Source organism: Bidens hawaiensis, unplaced genomic scaffold, assembly GCF_021521415.1.
Source record: "Bidens hawaiensis isolate Kalapana, Puna unplaced genomic scaffold, B.hawaiensis_p1.1 tig00026659_1, whole genome shotgun sequence".
Taxonomy (NCBI): domain Eukaryota; kingdom Viridiplantae; phylum Streptophyta; class Magnoliopsida; order Asterales; family Asteraceae; genus Bidens; species Bidens hawaiensis.
In genome coordinates, this window is record NW_027494298.1 from 13,971 (window position 1) to 32,289 (window position 18,319).

Below are 18,319 nucleotides of genomic sequence, written 5' to 3' on the forward strand. Positions count from 1 at the left end.
CGTTGTGTTTATACCGGCCAGTGTTGTAAAAGTCGGATTCCAAGGTCTTGGAATCGGCGATTCCAAGGTCCCCGGAGAATAACCTTGCCACATTTTCCCAACTCGGCTACCATTACTCGCCAATGTCCAACTCGGTCAAAATTAATTACCATTACTTAACTCAACACGTAACATGAAGTAACATGCATCACAACAAAGTCCAAAACTGCTCTATTCCTGGTTTAAAAACAACGAACAATGCCAACAGTTTATTGGAATATTTACGGCTAAAGGCGCTCCCGTTAAAACCGAAGTCCCACCCATCGCCAACATGCAAGGTAAATTCGACACTAGTAGCAAGTGGGTTATGGATTCGGGTGCTAAAGATCACATAACTTACATGATCGATTGGTTTGATAATGATCTAAAAAACACGTGTGACTTGCCCGCTACTATACCCAACGGTACATCTATTCTAGTAGAAGGAAGAGGGTCGTGCATCCTACCCAACGGAATACGAATGTTTTACACGTCCAGCCGTTTACTTGCAATCTCTTATCAGTGAGTCATTTAGCGAATGATTTGCAGTGTGCTGTAACATTTTTTCCTGAATTTTGTGTTATGCATGCCTTGAACTCGAAGAAGTTGATTGGGTAGGTAAATGCAAACAAGGGCGTTATCAGATCAGCATGGTGGGAAGCGCGAGAAAAGCAATGGAAAGTGTTACTGATTTATGGCATAATCGTCTTGGACATGCTTCGCATGGAAAACTTCGTCTTTTGGACTTTGCTAAAAATGATTCTTTGGGAACAAATGGTACGTTTTGTAATTCTTGCACTATGGCCAAATTTACCAAATTACCTTTTCCAGTGAGTTCAATAAAAACACAGGGTTGTTTTGAGCTTTTACATTGTGATATTCGGGGAATGTATAAAACTCATTCACTCATAGGTGCCAACTATTTTTTGACCATTGTTGATGATTTTAGTCGGTCTGTATGGATATTCCTTTTAAAAGACAAGTCAGAGGCGAGTGATTATGTAACTGGTTTTCACAAAATGACCAATACATAGCTTAATAAATTTGTTAAGAGAACATAAGTGATACCACGGGGACCTACAAGTGAGTCGTTTAAGTTCGTTTCAGTAGTTCGAGTTCATTGTAACGTGAGGACGAGAGTCTGTAACAGTGATATTACGTCACGTGGTTGAGTTATAATATATAACGTGTGTTCGGTTATTCGTGTGTTTGTTTGGTTTGTGTTCTATACTCGTAACGATCTACGCAGGGATTCCGCACCTGAGTAGACCGATATATCTCGTGCAGTCCGTCCAGGGAACCTACAAGTGGTATCAGAGCCTTAGGCTCTTATGCTATGGTTCGAGATCTGCGTTTTGGTGTTTCTGGCACGTTTCTGATCGTTTCTGGCCGATCAGCGCCGCAAGCGAAGTTATGGGGTTCAGGCGAAGTTGTCGCTTAAATTTTAGGGTTTAGGCGAAGTTAGCAGCCAGGCGAAGTTATTGACAGGCGAAGTTTTAGCCAGGCGAAGTTATAGCCAGGCGAAGTTATGGACAGGCGAAGTTGACTTTAGGCGAAGTTAACGAGAAAAAAAAAAAAAAGAGTGTTTTGGAGTTTTCGTCTGTATGGCCAGGTGTACACGATTATTGTGAGACCGGAGACGTTGTTCCGTCAAAGAGTGAAATTTGTTATCTCTTGGTCTTACGTGTGAACAAATACGTGTCAACTCTGGATTTGAAGTTGAGGCTGTGAATGGGATATTGATTGATACTGGATATTGACACATATTTGGGTGTTTGTGGGCAATGAAATTGTTGTTGTTCGAGGTTGACCAACTGAAGAAAGTCAAATTGAACTGAAGGTTTTCGTCATTACTGGATTGCGGTCAGAGCATATTATTTATGTTATTTTCAAGGCGTTCGAGAATTGGATCCTGAAACGTGATGCTTATTTATTAAAGTGAAAATTCTGGAACAAGTTGGATTTAATCGGGAATTAAAGTGTTTATGTTCTTGATTGTTATCCCTGGTGATTGAAGATGCTTCAGATTAATTAATGGTCATGTGTGTTAGATTCTGTCAAGGTGGTTTTGTGATGAAATTGATCACTTGATGTTGAGTAGTTGAAGATTAAACCTTATCGTATGCCGACTTGTTGGTGAAGTTGTGGAGGGAGCCCAACTTCACGTGTTGGTGAAGTTAGAAGAACTTCACGTGTTGTGAAGTCAGAAGGACTCACGTGATTGGTTGAGATGATTAATTAGGCACGGGGATGCATGCATTTCAAAGACCTCAATCTATTTAGTCGGAGAAGCTTACACTGAAGGGGAGATCTGATATGGAAGACGCTGGGTGATTGGTAGATTTGTGAAGCTACATGACAGTTTCAGACACGGCTGGTTGAAGGGCAAACAGAAGATCATCAGTTAAGAGGGAGTCTGTTGGTGCATGTTTTGTAACAGATGATCTTTTGTGTTTGTTAGAATTGAGAGCAACGGTCAAAGGGGAGTCTGTTGGTGCATGTTTTGTGACCGTCGCTATGCAATTCTGTTCAGCCGAAACGAAGTACGAAGTTTGAACAACTTCGCCATAGGCGAAGTTATATCAACTTCGCCAACTTCGCCTACAGGCCCAAGCCCAAGCCCGTGAAGTTGTGATTATATATATCGGCTGTGTCTTGTTTAGGTTGGTAATCCAGAAAATAAGAGTGTTTTTGTGATCAGTTTATTAGTCAAGAGAGAAACCGAGAGAGTGAGCCGTGTGGGACGGCCCGAGGTAGAGCTCACCTCGGGTCGGCCGTGTTTTTGTTTTCATGTTTGGTTTGTAAGTGTTTCGGTTATTTTGAATAGATCTGCAGATATGTTTATCCCATTCGTGTGTTTGTTCGGTTATGTGTTTGTGTGTAATCGTGTTCTTCATCTTCTACACCATAAACGAGTCTAGGAGGATTCCGCACTCCTAGACATCGTGCGGATCTCGTATCGATCGGCGACGCCCCACGGGGACCTACAATAAGTGACAATTGAGGTGAACTTACCTCGAACAAAATGCTCAATTTTAATACTGAACATGGTATTGGTCTAGAAACCACTTGCCTGCATACCTCACAACAAAATGTAGTGGTGGAGCGAAAACACCGAAATCTCATCGAAACAGTAAGGGCTTTGAAGTTTGAAGAAAATTTTCCCACACATTTTTGGGGAGAATGCATCATGGCAGCAGCCTACATTATAAACCGACTTCCTTCAGAAGTCATTGAAAACAAGACCCCTTATGAGATCGCTTATGGACAAAAACCCGATTATGAAAGTTTAAGGGTTTTTGGGTGTCTTGCTTATTATCTTAGCATTGAAACGAGGGGTGACAAGTTTGAGGAACGAGGGAGACCGAAAATATTTTGGTTATAATCTCCTCCATCTTCGGCTCATGCAACGCCATCAAAGCCGCCGCTCTTTTCTCCGGCGTGGAACTGGTTGCCTACGCTGCCCTTTTCTCCAGCGTTTTTCTGGTTGCCGCCGGTACCGGAGTTGCATACGGCGGTGGCCTCCTCCTCCCCTTCTTTATTTTGATTGTTGAGGTTGTTTTGTAGAAGATTGGCAATCTTCAAGGCTAAGTCATCATTCTTAATGTTTCTTTCAGGCATGTTTGCCTTTTTGTGAGTTGATTCTAAGATTATAAACATTGCTTTGATACCATGTTACAAACTGAAATCTATAAAAGAATTGTTTTTGTATTGCTTATTTTCAGTGTAATGTACTCATAAAAGTATTACAAATAAATAGATGAAAGTTGACTCTCAACCTGAAAATACAAAATAAAAGATATGAAATATGTTTTTGATTTGCCTCCAACGGTTCTTCTTAGCTGTCCTTTCTTGTTATAAAGATATCATACCTTAGGAAATTATGTTAAAACTAATTTTAATTTGTAATATTCTAACATAATTGATAACGACCAAATTCGTGTCCGCTGTGGGAACGATACAAGTTGCCTCCTAGTTTTCTATTAAACATGACGAAGTCAACCGAATATTTTTCCATAAGTGATTGGAATTTTGAATTAAGTTATACTGAATTATTGATGCCGTTTGGGACTCTTCCCGGTGAATATGGGCATGGAACGGATGTTTAAATGGAGTGTACATAAAGAATATCTCACTTTGGGGCAAAATGTCATATTAAGGATTAATCATCTTCAAATAAATAACTCTAATTAAAGGAAATATTAACCACTACCTGTAAAAAAAACACAAATGATTTATTCTACATTTTCAAAATGGAATATAATACGTCTTTCGCCTTCAATAACACGAAACCTTTCATATTAATTGATAGTCGTTTCTCATTGTGTAAACAACTAAATCAAATGCATGTAGTTTAATTATTTCTTTTACATGTTTGAGACATGCGGTTTTCTTTCTGTAACAATTTTGTGGTTCAAACACCAACTCCGTTAAAATATCTGTTAAGTTTGCGTAAAATGACCACTTTACTCTTTCAATATGAACTCCCATTGTCCTTCCCAATTCCATCAAGAGAATTTGGATGCCACAGAATAACCCTTCCATTGAAATTCTAGCGAGTGAAATTTCGGTGACAACACTACAGTTACGTCGAGTATGCCCAAGTCATTTGTATTGACACTCTCCCACACTAAAACCTCTCTTAGCTTCAATATGGCTAAATCATTTCTCAGGTTCAACAATGACGCTTACTAAACTATTGATATTGACTCTCTTTTGAATATGAGGGACTTCATGTATTTAAGGTGGCAAGGGAAAATACGTTAAGAGATTATGTTGATGCATCAAATCCTTCTCCTTGTGTTACTCAAACTCAAAACCTTCTATATATCCCACCAACCACATCCATTTAAAGTTTGAGGAACTAATCTAGCTCCATCCTTATGGAATCGTTTGTTGTCAAAATTTAATAAGGAAACCAAATTTTCCTTGAAAACAATTGAATGTCCTACGAGAAATCTAAGCTCTTCGATAATGAACCTTAGAATTGAAATCTAATCTTTATGATAAACGAGATAAGCTCAAAATCTCATGATTCTGACTAACATAACACCAAGATAATCTATATGCGGGTTTAACTGATTTGAACAATAAGAGCGTCATGGACTAACATTTGGAATTGTTTTAATTGTCTTTTTTACCGTAAATTGGCTTCTAAATTAGTAGATATTGTTGGGCAAATTGTAGGAAAAAGTGGTTCACTTTTAGTTAAGATAATAATAAAAATATAATAACGATACTCTCGTTAATCGTGTGAAATTCACTTAGTACAACACCATTTACAAAAGTACATAAAAAGAATACAAAATGCAAATTTATATACCAAAATGATTCAATCTATATCTTACTAAGAGTGCTTCCATAAGCTTTCTTCTAGTATCCATGTCACGAGTCTTCATCACTTGAGTCTTCAACAAATGTTTCTTCAAAACAACAATTCGTTTATTGAAATTGGGTAACGGTTTTGGCCGAGGATCGTGTTAGACACGGGGCCCTTAAAACAGATTTCGTGCCTACTCTTAAGCGCGTCTGTTTCCCATGGTACAACAACCGGAACAGTATGTGTACTGTCGGAGATGACCATGAACCCGAGGAAGTCACCGGCTATATTGGTGTTTATCAAGATGTATGAAAATTTGTTGAAGTTGTTTGACATAAATATAGAGAGTGCTCCTCTCTAAATTTTGTCATGAGTGTGTGTAAGTGACTCCAAAATATTCTTAAGTGTATTTTCCAACATGAACCCCAATTCATTATATACTTACATAAAATAAGAAATACTTAACCAAATTAATATGTCATAAACAATAAAATTAATTTAGTCATAAACAAGATAATTAATCTTGTAATAAACTTGAAATTAATTATTGTAATTAACATGGTTAAATACTTTTAATTAGATTTAAGTGGTGAATCAAAACCATCATATTTATTCATGACATGAGTTGAAACAAACTATTTGACCAGGTCCAAACAACTGTTTGCAATAGTCCGTTATGCAGGCGCGACACTCATGCGCTCCTACGTGGGACACGATATCAAAGATAAATCCAATTTTCTCTTCTTTGGTTATTCCAACCATACAACTTCGAGCATTGATATTCATTCATTTACGCTCCGTTTTGGACACTCAAATCAATATTTATACAACACATATATAAATATATTATTCATCTCCAAAGTTAGTGAAAAACTCATTGTTTAGATACTTACCCTTCAACTAAGTACAAATATACAATAAACCCTATTTAACAGATTTTCTGCTCTTTATTCAGGCACTAATGGAACCACAACTTGTATAGATGCATACAAGTCTTGCTACATCATTTTCAGCTCAATCAAAGCTATTATTGGCAATATTAGTGTAGAGAGATTTAATCTAATATTTTATTATAATTAACATTATTTAAATTCCTTGTGAGATATATAATCGATTATCTTCTAATATGTTGCAGCATTATGACATTAGAAAGCAGTGTGATCAGCACAAGGAATGCTATTACTCAGACACAATTGCTCTTCTTAGCAAGAAATCTGTTAAAGAAGCTCTTGGGGTCAAAGACAATTGACTTTTTTCTATGCAGTGAAGTTGTACGTAAAGCCATGCTAATGGATATCATGAGGAATATGGAAGTTGGTATTCCCCACCTACTAGAAGATGGGATTAAGATGCTTGTATATGCTGGAGAATATGATCTTTTATGCAACTGGCTTGGTTAGTGTTTATAGGCCCAAGTTTAAATAATCTGTTTGAACATTAATATATATAATATTGTGTTGGATTTTGCAAATTGTTTAGGTAATTCAAGATGGGTTCATGCAATGAAGTGGAGTGGTCAGAAAGAGTTTGTTGCATCCGCTGATGTTCCTTTTGAAGTTGATGGTTCTAAAGCGGGCTTATACAAATCACATGGCCCACTCACTTTCCTCAAGGTTCATAATGCTGGACACATGGTTCCTAGGGATCAACCGAAGGTAGCTTTGAGCATATTAAAAAGGTGGACTAGGGGGTCACTTGCTGGTTCTTCTTTGTAATGTGATGTTAGCAACCAGCTTGATGGTGCAGCTAATTGTTTGTAGATAAACTATATGCGGTTTTAACTTATTTAAACAATAAGAGCGTTATATTTTGGATGAGTTATTTTTTCTGTTAATTGTGAATTAGTTTATAGATCAGTGGATATTGCTACATATGCACCCTTGGGGCTACAAGTTGATTCGATTAAAGAATTTATTTGGATTCCCTAAAATGATATATTCTTCATGAAAAATAACACAACGATTACTCGTCATTAACACTCGAAGTCTTCCTCGTTGTAAGCAATACTTTTAACTACATGCTTAGGATTTTATTTATAGATGTGGAAAAATAGGTCAATGATATTATAGTAAGGGGCAGACCTAGTGGTAGCCTCCATTACCCCTCAACTTTTCGCCGGAGTACATTTTTTTATATTTTTTTGGTTGGTTTTTGTATTTCACTACCCCTAAAAAATATAACGTTGCCCCTGTTTGTTTAAAGCGCAACCAAATTAAAAGCCGAAACCAATTAAAGTCCAACCAAATTTAAGCACAAACTAAATAAAACCATTTGTTTGTTTTACCCTTATGCTTAAACGTTTGGTTTAGGTCGGACACCATCATTCAACAAAACAAAGTTTTATTCAGCCGTGGCTTACACCCCACATTGCCCCGACCCCCTCCATGTTGCAGCGAGTGCCAACGGTCGGTGCTCCTTCAGTCCCTCACTCCTCGTCCACAGTTTGAATTATGCTTGTTCAATTTATGTATCCTTCTAATTCTACTTAAAATTGTAATTGTTTATTTGCTTACATAAATTGTTAATTTGGAATTGTTTATGGGCAATTAAATGATTTCTTTTTAATAGTTAACTTCTTTTAGTTTTAGTTGTCTATAGGATTTGAACTCAAGACCTATCCCTCCAAACCTAGGTGTTTTAAAGACTTTGCCTTTGGCAATGGAGCATCACCCCATTGGTAGCAATTGAATGATTGATTATGGTTTATTGGATATTCGGATAATTTAAATTAGTAATTGTAATTGATTAGGGATTTAGGGTTTATGTGTAAATTGAAATTTGATTATGGATTTATGGTTTAAATTACCATTTCTTTAGATCCTTCTTTTGAGACGTATGGAATTTCTTTTTTTCATTTCGCCCAACCAATCGGTAGTTGGTAGTCAAGGTCGTGTAATTAAAACTTGGGCTGATATCATTAAGAATGATTTCCCATTATTTAGCCGGAAAGATATGTGGCCATGAAAGGTTTGTCCTTTCAAAAATTAGGAACTTGTAAGATGAACCAACATCTTATTAGCAATACTTTTAAACAAAAATTACAAGAAAATGATGATATCGGTCTAAAGGCAAGTTAAAAAAAAAAAACTGTATGAAATATCTTTAAAAAAATCCACTTATTGTATGAGAAACGGTAAAAATAAATTCAGTTACATGTAATAAATACGGTATAAAAAATATTTTTGAACGTTATCTCAGAGAATTATGGTCTAGATCCGCCACCGATTGTAGTAACTGTTATTTATTATCATTTATAACATTCCAAAGTTGTTCAAATTGTATTTTATGAACTATAATGAATACAATAACAAAGGTGATTCGGCTGACAATACCCGCCAAGGTCGCAACGTTTATCGCAATCCGCAGTCGTGCTACAAGGTATATCACGAAATTGGTCTTCACTTATAGATTGAGCTTCTTCGCTCACTAGCGTTCTTTCACTAGCAAAAACATGTGATGTCTGCAGACCTGCAACATATAGTTTGTCATCAACAAATAATGGGTATGCTAAAATACAAAAAGGATCAAACGATAGAGAGTACCGTAGACTGAAAACAACATTACAACCAAAAATGTCATCTTCAATGCAGTTGAGTTCATGTTTAAACACATTACAATAAAATATGTTGAGAAGTAAAGAGTTGTTTTGTATTTTGATGAGAAATACCTCTTATGCATTCACCTATGTGTGTATATATAAGCTCTAAAAACTTCTTAGAATCACATATGTTATATTATGCTATGCTATGCTATGGTATGCTATGCTATGCAATGTTATGCTATTCCATGCTATGTTATGTTCTGGTATGATATGCTACGATATGTTATGCTATTGTGTTATGTTACGCTATGTTATGTAAAGTTATGTTATGTTATGGCATCACATCACATATCATGTCATATCATATAATATCATTTGTTATAATGCATTATAAATATAGGAAAAAAGTCTGCATATGTCTAGCAAGTACCATAGAAAAAAATACACACAATGCTGCTATGAGAAACGATGTATTTCCAAGAAGAAACTACTCAAATGGGAACAAAATATTGAGAAAAAAACCCAAAAATGTAAAATAATAATAAATAAATAAATAAATAAACTACAACAATGTATCAATGCAACACAAACGAAACCAATGTTTTAAAAACCGGTATTTTACTTGTACCGGATTGGGTTAAAAATGGTACAACCGGTTGAACCGGGTTATACCGGGAGGTTAAACCAGTTGAATAGTTTTTCTTATAATTTTCTATAAATGGAACTTTAATCCAAAAATAACTCAAAACTAAATTATTTCATAACAAAAAATAATCCAAAAGTTAATCCATATTAGAAAAATGACGCAAAAGCACTCAATTTTTAAAAAAATAGTCCTAAAGTTTACATGTTTGAATGTTAATTGTTGGGTTAAAACTTAAAAGTAATTTTGAAAAAATATGGGTTGCAAATATCAAAAAATTCTCAGACTTAAAACCGGTTTACCGGTAAAAAACCGGTATTTTAGACAAAAACCGCAGGTACGATGTTCTAACAAACTGGCCAAAAATACCGGACTCAAAATACAGGCCTGTTGTCAGAAATTCGGTTTAACCGGTTCGACCGGCCGGTTTGAACCGATTTTTAAAACACTGAATGAAACAATATACAAGATAAGTTGACATGCAACTAACTTGGAAATCATGTATCACCCTCACTATAGAGGTAAGGTAGTAAAAGACCCAAATACCCATGAAAGATCATCCGCGGGTCGTCTAGGACTTCCTCAAAAGTCACCCGCGGAACATCCTCATCACCCGCATAACTCAAAGTCAGAGGAAGATTAAGAATAAACTCTAGAGACTATCTGCGGGTTGATCAGGACTTCCTCAGAAGTCATCCGTAGGGTATTCCCTTCACCCGTAAAGATGACTAGAGGGTGACGTCAGAGAATTTGCTGTAACTAACTTCATTCTAGAAGATTTACAAAGATCTTTCCTTGGAAAGTACGTGATGTAACGGCCAATTAAAAAAGGACATCTGTCAAGGTTTTTATAACCGTCACCTAGCTCGTCCTATCACAGGCGGACAAGTGTCCAGGTTGTTACAAAGGCATCTTCTAGAAGGGGACAACTGTACCAATAATATTCCCTAACCATTCGGCTATAAATGCCCTCGTCATCACCACAAGGTGTTCATTCAGACCTCACTCATCACTCTAAATACTATTTTGTCCTTAAGAACAATACTTATTCTCATGCCGGAGGGTGGTTACGGGAAAACCCCCCTCTTGTCCTTCCGTAACGAGCTCACGGTGGTTGTTTTGCAGGTTTCCGTCATCGGACTTGCAAGGTTGAGCCCATACCATCAAGTTGTCAACTACCCGATCCGTATTTAGTGGACTCATTGGTCTAACTCCTTAGGGATTAGACTCGTGTTTTTTCATTGGTGCCATCCGTGCTTGTGCTAGAATTGTAAGAGTTTTTTGTTGTTTTAAACGGTATGAGTCAATCTCTTCAAGGGTCGACGGAAACTTCGACAATAACCAGGCGTTCTGCCAGAGTCCCAGCACCCGGAGGTCCAACTCCTGGTGATATCGGACATGTGACGGTGGAGACTCGTCGGGAGCGTAGGGAACCGGATCTAGTACACAGATCTGAAATTTCTTCTCCGGCGAGATCTCGTCACCAGAATATCATACCTGAGGGAGTCCAGTCTCCCGAGGAATGGTTGCAACAACAACAAGAAAATGTCATAGCCGAGTATGAACGCATGCTTCTTGAAGAGCGAATCTGTGCAAGAACTTTGGTTTATGATGAAGTTCCACTAAGATCTCCATCTCCTCCTTCAACAATTAGACGGAGTCAGATGCGAGAAAGCATTCAAACCGAAGTATTGTCTGACGAAGAGATGTATGAAGGAAGTCGTGACAGAGGACATCCAGTTATACGGGGACCTACCCGCAGAACTGCGTATGATCAGAGTCATGCTTCCTTGAGCAGAGATCCTCCGCATCGTCATGACGATGTCAGTTTCTTTAGTGGTGATAGTCAGGTCCACGGAGCTCGCGCGCGATGGTTTAACCTACGAAGTATTGTAGCGATGCGGTGGAAGACTATACGAAGCCATATCTTCCCGCAACATTTGTTGAATGAAAAGTCAAAGTTCATTCCACGTATTGCTACAGCTCCATTTCCGGTCAACGTGAAGATCCCTACCAACTTAGGAAAGTATAACGGAATGTCTGACCTGAGCGACCATTTACTCAATTTTATGCAAGTAGGAGGAGTCAGTGGTTGGACTCTTCCCTATTCGTGCCACATGCGTGTTAACTTTGACCTGGGCTGCTCGTGAATGGTTTGAGAAGTTACTGAATGGAAAGATTAGAAGTTGGGATGATTTGGTCGCCAAGTTCTCACAACATTTCAGTCAACAACGAAAATACACGCGGGACCCGTATGAGATTTTAGACATCATTAGGCGTGATAATGAATCTGTGGAAGATTTCATCACACACTTTAATGAGGAAAGTCTAAACATTGGGGGAATCAGTGAGTACATGTTATGGGGAGCCTTCCGCAAGAATTTCTGGAGCAGTGCCTTGATCCGATGTCTAACTGGGAGGGATGGTATGCCCAAGACGTGGGATGAAATTATGTCTGCGGCAAAACTCTTCGCCAGAACAGAAAAAACTTTGGGGTCTGAAGACCCTAAACAAACAACTAAAGTGGAGTTCAAAAATACGCGGATGAACAAAACAGCTAGAGGTTCAATTTGGTCTATACTTCAACCATCTGCGGAGGTTTCAAAGCAACCAGATGCAAGAACATTAATTGGTTACAAAAACAGGATAGGAATTTCACACAAAACAGTAACAATTGGACTCCATTGACAAAGAATCATTCGGAGATTATAACCATAGAGAATGTGAATTTCGAAAAACCATAGCCACTCATGAAGAGAACACATATAAATCCCAATAAGCATTGCATGTTTCATGACAACATTGGTCATCACACAGACGACTACGTTAGCTTGAGGAGTTAAATTGAAATCGCAATTAAGTCTGGAAAGTTGGAGCAATTGTTAAAAAATTTAAGGCAAGAGAACCGCAAGCCATCCGCATAGGTCAATCCTGGTCCGCATAAAACACCAGCTAAAGATTTAAACGTCCATATGATTCAAGGAGGACGGGTCAACGAATACAAGAGACAAGGAATTGATGATGAAGAATGGAAAAGTGAACCGGTGGTATTCCTGAGGGTCAAAGGGGGTCAGTGTATGAAGAACCCGCTGATAATCACTTCTCTGATCGGGCACTACAGGTCCTAGTACGTTTTCTTTGATGCAGGGAGTGCTTCGGATATGATGTACGAACAACGCTGTGAACAATTAGATGAGGAAGACAAGGCGAGGCTGAAACCCATTCACATGCCGGTGTCTGGTTTTGGATACGAAGTCATGCATCCCTGGGGAGTTATCTCTTTTCCAGTTACTCTTAGCGATGGTACTCATTTGCGGACAGAGGATGTAGAGTTTTTGGTATTGCCTACTAAGTCCAAACATGATATAATCTTAGAGAGAGACGCAATCGGTGATTTCAATGCTCATCCGTCTACAGCTCATGGTGCGGTAGGAGTTCCAACCCACAAGGGAGTAGCAATCATCCACGTAAACAAACATTGTTTCACGACAGAGAGTTCAAAACCAAGTAAGATTCCAAAGCAAGTAGAACGAACCGAGCCAGAAAAATGGGGATGAACCCAAAATTTCCAGAACAGACAATCACAATCGCTCCCACTGTCTCTAAAATAGTGAGGACATTTTTGAATCAACTTTTAATAAAGAATATGGACATTTTTGCTTGGCAACCTGCAAAATTGACGGGTGTTCCAAGAAGGATTGCAAATTACATACTGCGGGTCAATCCAGCGTTCACTCTAATCGTCCAAAAGAAACGAAAGATGGGTCCTGAGCAGACCAAAGATATGAATGAGCAAGTTCAATATCTATTGAACGCTGGAATCATTCGAGAAGTTCAGTACTAGACTTGTGTTGCAAATCTGGTCATCGTTCCCAAAAGGAATGAAACATGGCGGATGTGCATCGATTTCAAAGACTTGAACAAAGCATGCCCGAAATATTGTTACCCGTTGCTAGAAATTGACTTGATAGTGGATGCGGTGGCACCTTTGAAATTTAAATTTTTCCTTGATGCTTACAAAGGTTATCATCAGATTCATATGGCGGCAAGGGATGAAGACAAAATTGCATTCCGTACTGACCAAGGCACATTTTTTTTTATAAAATGATGCCTTTTGGCTTGAAAAATGCGGGAGCAACATGCCAGCGACTGATGGATGAAGCCTTTAAAGAACAAACCAGGCACAATTTAGAAGTCTATATGGACGATTGGTGATAAAGAGTGTGGAAGAGGACCAAATTTTGTGGGATATAGAAGAGATATTTAATACCTTAAGAAGGATTAACATGAAACTTAATCCTAGCAAATGTTCATTCGGAGTGGAGGAAGGAAAATTCTTGGGTGTGATTGTTACAAGTGCGGGTTTCAAGGCTAACCTGGATAACTTGAACAAGGACAGAGTGTGCATGTCAAGTCCAGGCAGTCGCCCGCATGCCCTCACCTTCTTCCCTCAAAGAGTTAGAAACACTGAATGGTATATTAGTAGCCTTGAACAGATTTCTAGCCAACCATGCGGCTAAATCCTTTCCTTTTGTGTCAACATTGAGAAATTGTTTAAAGAAAGCACACTTCATGTGGACCGCGGAAGCTGAAAAAGCACTTCTCAAAGTCACAAAATGCTTAATGGAATTACCCACCTTGAATGCAGCGCAGGAAGGGGAACCATTAACTTAATACCTTTCAGCATCCGGCATAGCCATTGGGGAAGTACTGTTGACAAACAGATAGAACCTTCAGACACCGATTTATTATGTGAGCGGGACACTGACTGATGCGGAAACCAAATACTCAATGCTCGAAAATTAGTGTTGGCTTTGGTTTATGCAGCTAGATTTCTCCGCAAATACTTCCAAGGACACCCAATCAACGTGTTGACAGGATATAAACTGAAAAGTATGTTAAGCAAGCGAAATTGTCTGGAAGGTTAGAAAAGTGGGCCATCGAGCTAGGAGAGAATTCAATTGAATATAAACCAAGACCTGCAATCAAAGGTCAAGTATTAGCAGACTTCGTCAAAGAGGTCCCGCAAAACAAAGAGAAAGAGTGTTTGATTGAACAGCAAATTCCGGCACCTCCTGAACAAGATCAAGTATGGTCACTGTTTATTAATGGGGCTTCAAGTGGTGAAGGGTCAGGCACGGGTCTTAGATTGGTTAAACTTGATGGGCACGAATTTACTTACGCCATCAAGTTGAATTTTAAAAGTACCAACAATGAGGCAGAATATGAAGCTTTCCTGGAAGGCTTGCGGATAGCCAAAAATCTCGGTGTAAACATTTAGAAGCACATGTAGACTCGATGTTCATAGAGAGTCAGATCAACGGATCATATGAAGCAAAGAATGATGTGATGGCCTCATATTTGTCACAAGCAAAAGAGCTCATTCTCCAGTTTGCATCTTGCAAAGTCATCCACATCAAAAGAAGTGAAAACAAGTATGCGGATGCTTTGAGTAAATTAGCTTCAACAAGCTTCAAACATTTTGCAAAAGACATCCGCATTGAGGTTCTAAATCAGGTGATGGTCATACAAATGGGAGTTGAGTCTTGGTGACGCCAATTCTGGTTTATCTATCATCCGGAACACTCCCATAAGAGAAATCAGCGGCTCAAAAGATCCGGTACAAAGCTTTGAACTATCAAGTACAAAATGAGGTACTATATCACCAATCATTCCTGGGCCCACTTCTCAGATGTGTAGACGCAGAAGATGCTAATTACCTAATACGAGAAATCCATGAAGGAATCTGTGGCCTATACGCGGGTCCAAGAATGGTAGTAGCCAAATTGATGAATTCGGGTTACTACTGGCCAAGAATGCATAGGGACGCAGTCAAAGAGATCAGGAGATACGACTCATGCCAACGCCATGCTCCCAATACCCTAAGACCGAAAAATGAACTGGTGCCAGTGAAATCCGCATGGCCGTTCCTCAAACGAGCAATTGACATTATGGGACCATTCCCAGAAGCCCTGAGACGCGTCATATTTTCGATTATTTCTCCAAATGGGTTGAAGCTAAGCCAGTTGCCTCTATCTCTGCTGCAAGCGCAAAGAAATTTTTTTGGGAGTTTATTATATGTCGTTTTGATCTTCCTCATACATTAGAAAGTGATAATGGAAGTCAGTTTGCATATGGCGGGTGACATGCGTGGTTGAAAGAACTTCATATTAACCAAGTGTTCACATCTGTAGCCCACCCGCAGGCAAATGGCCAGGTGGAAAGAGCCAACATAACCATCAAAGATGGGATTAAGTTACGATTAAGAACTAAATGAACTGGATGGTTGATGAATTACCCCATGTACTTTGGGCTTTTCGAACTCAAAAGAAGACAAGTAATTCAGATACACCGTTCAGTTTAATATATGGCACTAAGGCCATGATTCCCGCCGAAATTGGGGTACCATCCGCAAGAATATTGTCCATCGGTGACATTGAGGAAGAATTACGTTTGAACCTTAGTCTTTTTGAGGAAAGGCGAGAGTTGACACTTATTCATGAGCACAATTAAAGGCGTCAGTTGAAAAAAATACTACGATTCAAGAGTTCAAGTGTGCAAATTCTATGCGGGGGATTTTGTCTTCCGCAATAATGACGCATCGGGACAAGAACCCTCAGGCAAGTTAGCCCCAACTTGGGAAGGGCCATATCGAGTTAAGGAAGTATTATCGAAAGGCGCATACAAGTTGGAAAAATTAGACGAAACTGAAGTTCCAAGAACTTGGAACGTTGCCCAATTAAAAAAGTGCTACATATGAAAATTGCTAAGTTGTTTTAATTTTTGGGCCTGCGTGTCACACCCCCATCTCAGGGCTGGACTTATAACCAACAGTTGATACCACATTTGTAAATATATCAGAGTTACGTATTAAAAGCGGAAGAATTTAAAACTTGTGGATTTAAAATATAATATTTATATTCACAAAAGATAGGATTTAAAAGTTCCCGTCTAATGTTTTTAAATTTACTTGTTTAATTACAAAACCACCATTCATATTATATTATGTTTAACAAAAAGATCCGAGCCATCGGATATCTTGAGCACTACGTCATTCAAAATCCTAACTTTGATCACCTGCAAAATGTTTACAAAATACGTCAGCAACGCATGCTGGTGAATATGCTGACGCTAAAATATTTTCTTTTACTTTATTACCCCTCGATACTACGCAGGTCTCGGCCCATCGTGGCTTAGGAATAACAAAGCTATAAAACAAATACAATTATAAACTCAAGTCTCTACACTAAATACCCCAGCAAACACCGCAGCGTTCGACATAGTTATGTACCTATTCGTATACACATGGTCATTAACTCCCCGCAGGAAAGCGTCAATATGACCAAGTATGGTGTGCCCACCACATATGTATGGATCCAGACAAATGTACACGATAAGCTGAGGACTAGTGCTTATACCTTGGTTTATAAATGTTTTAGAGACACGTAGTCCCATGTAAACCTTTTAACACATTTGACTCGTTTTGAAATAAGTTTGTAAAGTTTGGGGCGTATTCACCCTTTTGATTTGGATCGGCTTCAATACACCGTCCGAGGGTCTTTCCCGTTGCTATCTCGCACCTATAGTACGAGTATAAGATTTTGTTAGTCGGATACAATCCGGTTTAAGACCTTTAGTCTTTTTACAATCTTTACCTCAATTATATTTTCTTTTGTGAACCTTTAGTTCAAATCTCTTTTTCTTTACTTTAAAACCTTTAGTTAAAAAGTATTCTTTTCTTTTATAAATTATAAGTTTTTCTTTTAACTTATATTCTTTTATAATATAAACCTTTAGTTTATTTCCTTTAAACCCTACGTTTCTTCTTCTTCTTCAAGAAATGTATTCTTTTCTTTATTATTTAAGAATATTCATTATTACTTAAATGCTATCTATAACAAAGAATTATATATATAGTCACATTGACATATTTATATATATTTCCATATTTCTTTCTTTTCTTTTCCTTGTTATATTCTCTTTTATTTTATCGATGTATCGAGTATTTCCTCGACTTTAGGTTTTAAGCCTTTTTATTAATATTTTATTCGGGCATCATGCCTACCTTTGTCGACTTATGAAAACCCTAAACAATCGAGCAACACTTTAACTCTGCTTCACCTTCTTTATCTTCTTGATAAAACCCTTCTTCTCGACACTTTTTCCTTTGCACGAACAATGGTGTACACCAATACTCCTCCACACTTAGGCACCCCTTATGAGGCGGGTCATCGGGATGGCAAACACCTTCTTGGTTGGAATGTCGGTTGTAACACCCCGACCAAAGGCGGATTATACATCGGGGCGCCACATATTGCTTCATTACTCGCGACACTATTGGTGTCAATATTTATTAATACACATTTTATCGCGCACGCGCAGCGGGGAAAATAAAGAACATAAATCAAACATAAATCAATATATTATAAATTATAACATTCAAACAACATTAACTTGTCTTGATACATTTTAATTCTAGGTCCAAAAGTGAAAACTTCCTACGTGTCCACAAGCTCCAAAACAGCTACTGCAAACCTGAACATGTGTTAAAATAAACGTCAAACACTTGCGTGTTGGTGAGAAATCAAGTTTAATACAATACATAGATAACAATAAATCTGCGCGCAACATGTGTATGTCTGGTTTTCAACAAGGGTGTAATCTGATCGGGACCAACTCTAAGAGACAAGACTGCCAGTGCTCACAATTGAGCTCACAAACAAGACTAACTGTGCAAGTGTAACAAAAGAGAAAATCATAAACGAATGTTCTCCCGTGTTCATCTAATGGTACCATG

The 18,319-nt window shown here is 38.2% G+C and overlaps 1 pseudogene; it reads left to right on the forward strand.

The window, feature by feature from the left end:
- The first annotated feature begins 310 nt into the window (after nt 1–310).
- Nucleotides 311–7,053, forward strand: LOC143573873 (serine carboxypeptidase-like; annotated as a pseudogene).
- Nucleotides 7,054–18,319: the final 11,266 nt, after the last annotated feature.